The sequence below is a fragment of the Mycteria americana genome, chromosome 5 (assembly GCF_035582795.1).
Source record: "Mycteria americana isolate JAX WOST 10 ecotype Jacksonville Zoo and Gardens chromosome 5, USCA_MyAme_1.0, whole genome shotgun sequence".
NCBI classification, from domain to species: domain Eukaryota; kingdom Metazoa; phylum Chordata; class Aves; order Ciconiiformes; family Ciconiidae; genus Mycteria; species Mycteria americana.
Window position 1 is genome coordinate 45,950,336 of NC_134369.1, and position 8,156 is coordinate 45,958,491.

Consider the following 8,156-nt stretch of genomic DNA (forward strand, 5'->3'; position numbering starts at 1 on the left):
ATTTAGTCTAATTGAATTCTTTGTTTTTCAAGCCTTTGCTGACTTCTGGCAGACTGCAGATCCCCACATGAAACCAGGGTGCCTTGCTGTAAAAGAGCGTGTCACCCTTACAGCCCAAGGACTTCCCTTATCCCAGTGGGCTTTTCCACATGTTCAGAGCAGTGAATAATGAGAAGATCACCAAAAGCATGGCAGATAGAGGGAGGATGAGGGCAGTAATCTGAGCAAGGGAGAGCAGGTGGGAAAGGTAGCAGTGATTGCATAGCTAAATCGTCAAGAATGGGAGCAACTAAAATAAATACAAAGCAGTTGCAGTCATAGGGAACACGTTGGGATATGGTGAGCGTTGGATGGTGGAAGGATGGTAGGGTTTCTTTCTTGCCATGAAGATATGCTATGTTCTTGGTGATTACTACCTGGTAAACTTGTTTTTCTAACTCTTGCTGTAGTAAATCTATTTCCTTAGAAGGAAGCAAACAGGCAAAATTCACTGTTGTCATGCAGCAGATTCTGGGTGACTGACAAATTGAAAGGATGTAACAAATAGTTTGTAATTCATCAAATCTGTGGAGTTACAGAAATTACTATAACAGTCCCCTTAAAAACTATATTGTGAAGCCAATTCCTCCCTTAGTTAATTCTCCAAGAGCAAGCCCTGAACCCTGGTTATAAGACACAACACTGATATTAATTGGGAGAAAACCAGTTCCTGAAGCCTGTCGCCATTGCAGGCAGAATCGTGGGGCTCTGCGTCGCTAGGAGTCAGAAACACCTTTTGCACTGAGGTGTTCTGAGGGACTAATAGTCTGGTTTTCTTCTGCACTGGAACAGCTCTCCTCTATGCAGTTAATGACCTGATACCCTTTAGACTTCTTGGTGTCTGTGTAACCTTCAGCAGCAGCAGCAGAGTCACATAACCAGAGTTGGTTCCTTCCTCTCCTGTCAAACTGGTTTTTCTTTGTTTTCATCTCCTCTCTGCTAACAACCCTTCTGTGTAGCATCCTGCAAGGTCAATCTCTGACACTCTCCCTTGGCCTATCTTGTATCACCCTGGTCTCTTCTCTGCCTTCACAGCTATCTGTGCTGGGTAAGTGTCTTCTCTTCTGCAGCTCCACCACCTGGAACAATCTTATTTTGTCTCTTGTTGACTCTCTGTCTTGTTTCAAATTGCATTTGAAATAGCTTTTCACCTTTGCTATACCTATTTTTCTCATTCTCCGCTGCTTGCTTGCCTTGTAATTGCATTAGAGGCACTCAGTGAAACAATTTGGCACAGCGAAAAGACAAGTCCAGATACACAAATGTTATTGTACTGTATTAAAGTGGCATTCACAGGCCAGAACAGTTTGTTGTTTGATATGTGTTATTGTTGTAAAACCAAAGCAGAAATTAAACACTCCCTGTAAGTGTGTGTTTTTAACTGATGCTTCCCTCAACCTGTGCTGGAGGGTGTATCAGTACTGTTTCTCCGTGGGTAAGAAGCAATTAGCACCAGCAACTCCTAACATACTGATTTTTAAATACTCCAGAACATCTCCATTTTGCAGTGTTTTTCCTCCGTTGCTGTTTGGGACATGTAATAATGAAGAATTGCGAGTGTTCACTCTAAAGGAGGATCTTTCTCATCCCCACAATGTAAGAAATATTTTTGTAATAAGCTAATGCAACATGTCAGTGAAGATTTTCCACTGCACTGAGGAATTCCTGTATTTGGCTGTCTCACGTTAAGCTGTGGTAGATAACTCAAGCAAGCATGACGTTTCTTGTTGCACCCTGTAACTGAAGTTACAGGCAGTAAAATCTGCTTAGCTATGTCATCTGAACAGGCTGCCTTCCACAACGGTAGTTTAGTCTGTATTAAACAGAAGGCTCTTTCTGCCCTCCTCTCCCATTTTATGATGCTATTATTTGGTGACGTCAAATTCTGAAAAATGAATGCATACATGAAGGCTGCAATCCATACGTTTTCTTTCTTTCACAAGTTTTGTGCAAAGGCTGTAGTGCATGATTTGAGCTTGTTTGATACCACATACCTGTCCTGGTTTCAGCTGAGACAGAGTTAATTTTCTTCGTAGCGGCTGGTATGGGGCTATGTTTTGGATTTGTGCTGAAGACAGTGTTGATAATACAGAGATGTTTTCAGCTGAAACCAGGACAATACCCTCTTGGCCAGAGAAGCATCTGGTTACTAAAACTCCTTGCTAGTTTTCTTCAGATTTATTACTGGTGGCTGTTGAGACTGATCACAAAATGAATTCCCTGTCTGGTGGCATGCAGCTGGCATGCTTAAGCAAACATCTACAGTATGATGTGTACAAAATTACTGGCATGAAAGTGTACCTCTCATTACTGTACTAACTCTGCATACATCTTGCTTTCTTGCTGTTATACATACAGGTTACACGTATGCAGCTCCAACTACGTACCTCAGAGGTGGGACTACTGGGTAATTAAGGGCGCTTTCTTCATTCTTTGAATGATTTCAATGATTCAAGGTCTGGGGTTGATACCAATTCTTCTGTCTAAAGACAACTACAGTGCAGCTTATTCAAACTACTCCCCATATACCCAGAAGACTCAGAAATTAAACAGAGCAAGAGCCAGCTTTAGAGGCCAGTGCTTGGTGAAGACTCGCTCATGATATGTGTTTTCACAGCAAGAGAGGAGATTCTTTGGTGGAAAACATCTAGTCAGCTTCTGTTCATTTTGACAACTCACAGGGAAGTGGGAGAGTCTCCACAAATGCAAAAATCTGTATGTATAAACTGTGTATAAAATAATGTTGCATATGCATGTACAGCTGTATGAGATAGACTACATATAGACTTAAATAGAGTTACCATAGAACAGGCTACAGAGGCATAGCTTTTATTCTCTCACAAGTGTTAGTAGGGGTATAATTCTAGTTTTGAGCCAAATGAGTTTGTGACAATTGATTTAGCCTGGCTGTTGCTACAAAACTTCATAATAACAGAGCATATTGTAGAACCGGTAAAATAGGTCATAATTAAGTAAGAACTCTTATTATATTTATGTATAAACAACTTATTTGTATTCATAGTGGATTGTCTCCGCAAATCTATTCTTGTCTCGGAGCCAAATAGAAATTTAATGTCATTGTTATGTTTAGGTGAACATCACACTCTTGTATTCCCCTCTGTTTGGCCTTGAATAAAAATCAGAGCAACAATAATATAAATGGTATGAAAGTAGTCATGAACAGTAGCCCATCTGTACTGGACAGAATTCTACAAATCAATTAGATGGTCATAAAAAGCTAAACAGATGTGGATGAATCAACTGTGGAAATAAAATGGATTGAACTCTTAGGTTTATTGTTCATGTATAACCCTTTTTAATAACCAAGATGGGTAAATTACACTAATTAACCTTTAAAAATTTAGATGATTTCTAAATAATAGCTTCAAACAATGTCTATTCTTTTCATTGTTACTTCCAAGTGTTTTGTCCATGACAAGGCAGTTTCATTAGAAGATCTACAGAGGTAGTTGTTTAAATGTGCTTTTTCTTTTTTCTTATGTCTCTATCATTAGACTTTCTACCACCTCTCCCCCCTCAGGTAGCCCTTGGAGTCAGAAGAAATCAAACCCATATATCCTAGGAAGCAATGACAAGAACACTCATCTGCTGGAGACCACTTGAGTTGGGTCTTACTGCTCTTGGGTGGGATAGATTATCCGCCTGGACAGCAAATCCTATTCCTAGCCTTAAGAATGCGTTACCTGGGCTAGAGCAATGCTGGCAGCAAAGGCAATGTGTAGCCCAACGCTTTTGGACAGGTTGCCTGGATCCTCAGCAACCTGCAGGGCTGCAGGTAGTTTTCAGCCACTTTCTGCCATGCTTTGAGATAAAAGCAATTGTGAGATGAGTATACGGGTTCATGTTATAGCACAGCTGAAATCAAGGTAGTGAGATTCCTACAGCTACAGAAGCCTGAAGTACTCAGCAAGTCTTCCGCAGGAAGGGTTAGGAGAAACACTTGCTTTTATGGGGGAAGGGAAAAGGTATCTGTAAGGGAAACTTTCTGGAGACTTTTTTTCCTCTTCAAAGCCCCTTCCCCATGTCTTCATTCAGGAGAGGATGGTTCAGCATGTGTTATTGTAGAAAATGTTTTGTTTGTTCTCACTGGTGCAAATGATTTGTAAACTCATCAATCAAAAGTGTATTTTTATTCAGTATTTTGACTACTTCTCCTTCAAATAATGCATCTTTGGCATTCTGGGGTTAAAATTTCTCAGTGGTGTTATAAGGTCTTAATTAAAACAAAAGAGAAAACTTATGATGTATTTAAAAAAAATTAAAAATCCAGCACTGATCACAATACATTGGGTGGAATGGTGAATGGTTTGAGTTTCCTAAATTACTGATATTACCTGCTGATACGAGGGCTGTTCAAAAGGGCACTTCACTTTTGGGTTTATTTATTAAAATCCTGCACTCAACTGTAAGAAATTAGCCTCCTAGAGATGAATCGCTCCCTACTCAGGGGAGCTTGAAGCAAAGAAACCGATCATGCACACATTGCAGAATCGCACAGTAACACAAGCTCCAATGTTTTACTACATCTCTCATGCAAGGTGCTAAACAGCAACGTGAAGCATTCCTAAGGGAGACAAATGTTCTTGGCTTAAAAGTGATGCTCGTAGACATCTTCGTCAGATCATTAATGCCAAATTTACAGTGCTGTAGGATTTTTTTTTTGTCTTGTAACTGGAAGCCCTTAATAACTGAGGGGAAGTGTGAAGCACAGGCTATTGGACTCTGGCAAAACCTTGAAAGAGCTCTACATCAGCTCTCAGGTAAGCATAAATAAGAAGACAGAATGTCTCATTTTATCTGTGAAATTTTATGTATTGCAGCTGGGATACAAGTCTGTCTTAACTTCTTGCAGTGGAAGCCTATCCTTTAATTTCTTGGTTGGCTACAGAGATTTTAAGCATTTCCTTCAAGGCATGCATCTCGAAAACATCAGGACAGAAGAGATGCAGCTCAGCCAAGAGCCTTGACAGCCTGGAATGCTTTGCAATCTCTCTCCAGCGGGACATACCATGGTCATTTTCTCTTTTCCAGCCAGTTTACAGCAGAATAAGCTTGTTGGTGTTGATAATGTGGAGTAGCTGTACACTAGAACAATGGTAAACCTTCTCTGGGTAAGTTAATCAAGCAACGCTATTTGTAATTACATGCAATTTTAATATATATAGATCGGACATGTGTGGGAACTGTTCACAGAATTTCATGTGAACTTTGTGATACACCCTCCTGCAATGGGCTGCAGTTATGTTCAATGCAAGAGTTCCTCAACAGGGAAATCTTCTATACAAAATTACCATTGCGTAACCCAAACGCAGGTGGCTTTTGGCTACTACCAAGTTAGGGTAGTCCTAAAACAGAATCAGTTTTCATACTCTTGTGTGACTCCAGTAACAAATCCCAGAATCCAGCTATGCCATTCTTGCATGACTGATGTCAATAGGATTTCCACTACTGACTGTGGTGGGGAAAAGTGGAGCTGGGACACCCTCTCAGATGTCCACATGTTGAAGGTCAGATGGACTTTTAACAAACAGCACACTTGCTTGTGAGCCTAATTTAATGAAGAATCTGCTCCACATTTATTATCTTTATTGCAGTGTGCTTGCTCACGGACTAAGATACCATCTTGCAGGAAAACCAGTAGCAATAGTTTTCTCAAATTGATTGCAAGTTGAAGAGCTCTGGACCAACAGCCACGCAGGATGCTTGTCGCCGTACAATAGTTGTTGCCCTCGCTATGCTGCAGAAGGTGTTTCCCCAAAAGCACTAGCGTCCTTTCACAGGGGAACCTTTAACATTAATGGGATTATGTATGGTGAACTGGATCACTTCAGAAACCTATAAAAATGCTTCTGTATAGTTTTATCTATTCAGTAAATTATTCTCTGGAGTGAGCACACATGTCCAAACCACTCCTTTGTCCAGTTCAGGTTCAAACCTGGCCTTTTGCCGAGCGAGAAATGTTGCTGTAGTAGCAGCAGCCACAGCAGTGCTTCTCATTACACTGGAATTTGCACTTGCCCAGCTGTGTTCTCTCCTCTTTCTCAGAGCATGAGGGAGGACTGTTTTGTTCTACTCTTTCCCCCAAATTCAGCAAACATCAGCACAGTTCTGCTAGAGCTCTAATACCAAAGAGAGACAGCCAGTAATGCTGGGCTAAACTTATTGAATTCCCACTTCCGTCTTCACTTCAAGAGTCTTTATCTGAAGAACTGTGTCATCTCCTTGCAATGCTCAGGCCATTGTACTTCTCTGCAAAATAAACGTAGAGGCTTAGTCAAGCCTGGGATCGTCAACTGGAAGAGCTGCTTCCTTCTAGTGCCTTAAGCCCTAGCTGATCATCGCTGAGTGCTCTCAGTATTCATATGAATTGGTTTGGTGTTTTGCCGTTAGAAAATCTGCCTTATTGCAATGAAAAAGGTCCTTTTGGAACACCAATCCCCTTTTGTGTCTTGCTATTGTTCTAGGACTCTTCTTGCCTTAAGGCATTTTTATCTTAAAATGGCTTTATTACAGTTAATTCCCTTTCATGTTTTAAGGGCACGCTGTCATGCTACATTGGGTTAGGTGAAGTGTTTAACATCAAGCTGCCTGTTGCAAAAGATTTTAGGTAACAGCACTGAGAACGCAAAAGAGACATCAAAGACACGTGAAAGACATCGATGCTGGGAAATGGAGGCAGCCTTTCTGGATGCCAGGAGCAGCCCAAGAGGAAAACATTGTACGAGGGAAGGTATCCTCAGTGTTATACTGTACTGCTAGCTCTAGCTGCAAGTGAAGGAAAAGATGATGTTTAACAAAGAAATGAAGTTCTGTTCTTAAGAACGCTTTCGTGTGTCCTTTTGGAGGAAAGGGAGGGTAGATCAGCCCAACATCAGTAAAAAGGTCTCAGTTGAGGTGTTGAGACCTGCCAACAACAGTAAACACGTCCTCTGCTTTTGCTTCATTTGTGCCTACCTTTCAGACTCCCTCAGCTACTGCAGCCCCACCTATCAGCACTGCAGCGTTTCAGGTGCAGAGGAAAAACAGCTTAGTTGGTAGTTCTGGAAAAGGGGTAGTGTAAGAGGTCTATTCTGCATCCCCTTTATTATGGGGGTGCAGTGCATTGGGTAGCACATCTCTTTTCTGCAGAAATAGACCTTATAGTGGAAGTTAGTTGTACAAGGTAAAGCCCAAAGAGACAAAAGGCAAGGAAGGATAAACTGGTAAGACCAGTAGCGCTGAATACCGGGAACAATGTCCTGTTCCCCCATCCCTCTATGCATAAAAGTCATATAGCAGAGGAAGGGAAACTTCCAACAGCCTGGCAGCTGTCTGAAATCTGCAAGTACTTTTAACGTGCAACTCACAGCAGAGAATCTCTTTCCAATGAATTTTTATAGTACATGCACACTGGCATTAAGTGTACAAGAAATTAACAACTTGAAACCAAAGAATGGCAAAGGTCTAATAACAAAGCAAGACGAATACCTTGACATTTTTCAAGTGTATCTGTAGCATTTATTTGATAAAGTATATAGGGCTAATAAATTACCATCCAGAGTACTTCTGCTGTCTCCTTAGCTATTGCCTTGTTACAATGCATCTTCATTATGCTTTCAACCCTTAACTGCTATGTTGCTGCCATCTTGAGAAAAAGGAGAAGGAGAATCCCATGGCAAGAGATCTTTCAAGTAGCAGGCAATTCACTAGAGAAAAAGCCACTTTGAAACTGCTAATGCAGTCTTTTTGTAACCAGTCTGCCTTGAGGAAATCAGTAGTGTTTGCAATGTATTCAAAGAACTGATCCCAGATGAGGATTGAAGTATTTTTTTTTCTGTATATATACATATATGTACATATGCACTTGTTTTAATGTAAACTAACAACAAATAATTTAATATTAGACAAATCTTTCAGACCTAGGTATCTGCCACAGGTTAATATCTTCTAGGGCTTCACTCCAGAATTTTCCAGAGAAAATTGCATAGTGCCAATGCAGTAGGCTTAGCCAGCATGTCCCACCAGTACTTGAATTACAATGCACATGAGGCTATTGCTTTATAAAAGCTAAATCTCTGTGGTCATCCTTCCTGTCCCCAGTTGTAACAGCCATGTCC